We start from the raw sequence: 1,398 nt of genomic DNA, 5'->3' as shown, positions 1-1,398 counted from the left end.
GCAAATGCGCACCTTTGGCCAAAGTTATTGCGCATGGTGACTGAGCACTGAATGCACCAAACAATGGACAGCAGGGACACAGAAGTCTGCAGCCAGACTTGCAAGCAGTCTGGAATCGATTATTTGGGGTTGGCATTAAGTTATAAGCAGTTTGGGTGCTGCCAAGTCATCCAGTTGTGCAGCGGTTTACAAGTTCATTGTGACTTTTATTGAAGATATTCTAGAAAGTAGAATAAAGGAAGGCTTTAAGAGGGGAGTGGACATGTTCATGGAGGAGAAGGGTATTAATGGCTACTAGTAAAAATGGATACTGGTCATGATGCCTACCTGTTCTCTTCAGGATCAGAGGAGCATGCCTATTATGTTAGGTGCTTTAGAACACAGGCAAGATAATGCTGCTGCAGTCATCTTGTTTGGGGGCTTCCTAGAGGCACCTGGTTGGGCCACTGTGGGAACAGACTGCTGGACTTGATGGGCCTTGGTCTGATCCGGCAGGGCCTTTTTTATGTTCTTAAGTATTCTCCGATCTGGGGGTTCTTTGGAACTCTGCCAGAAGTCATTCCTCCCTTCCTTGAAGTAAACCCCTTGGGGGGCTTCTTCCAACCAAACCCGGCTGGCCGTCCAAAAGACTCCCCCCAAGTCCCTCCAGATGCGTCAGCTGATCTCCTTGGGTGATTCATCCGGAGACTCCCGGGACAGGAGCCGGGCCATCTCCCAGGGGTGGGGAGGAACCCCTGGCTGCCAGCTGACGGGGGCTGGCCCGAGACGGCGCGGCGGGAAGGGGGGGGAAGCAAGGCGATGCGCCCCTCGGAGGACAGGCTCGACGGCCCGGCTCCCAGGACAGGCGCGGGGAAGGAAGGGCGAGCTTGCCTCCTGATGGCGCTTGGGGCGGCGGGGGGCGGCGGGGTGGGGAGCCGGCCGTGTGACGCACACCAGAGACACCAGGGAGCGGTGAGACCCAGGCACGCCGAGCCCTCCCCGTCGCCAGGGATATAAAGCGGCCCGCCGCTCCAGCGCGCACTCCGCCGCCCAGGATCCGCAGCGCGCCGTCCTCGCCCAGCGCAGTAAGTCCGCAGAAGCGCCCGCCCGCCTTCGACGGCGCTTCCCTTCGGTGCAACACTTGGAGAGACCCCCGGGGGAAGGGGGGGAAGGGGGGAAGGCGCGCAGCCCCGCGCAGGGATCGCGGCTGAGCCGGGCGAGCCGGGGAGCCGCTCCTCTCCCCTCCACCCCCCACCCCGTCGAGCCCCCGCCCGTCCGCCCTCATCCCTTCTCTTTCTTTCGCTCCAGCCTCCCAGCTCCCGGAGCAGCCGGGAGGCGCGAAAGAGACGCTCGACGGCCTCGCCCCATCCCCTCGGCGCGCTGCCCCCGGCCGCTCCTCGACGGACCAAGCGGGCGACC

Source organism: Euleptes europaea, chromosome 11 (genome assembly GCF_029931775.1).
Source record: "Euleptes europaea isolate rEulEur1 chromosome 11, rEulEur1.hap1, whole genome shotgun sequence".
Classification (NCBI taxonomy): Eukaryota; Metazoa; Chordata; class Lepidosauria; order Squamata; family Sphaerodactylidae; genus Euleptes; species Euleptes europaea.
This window is presented reverse-complemented; position numbering follows the sequence as displayed.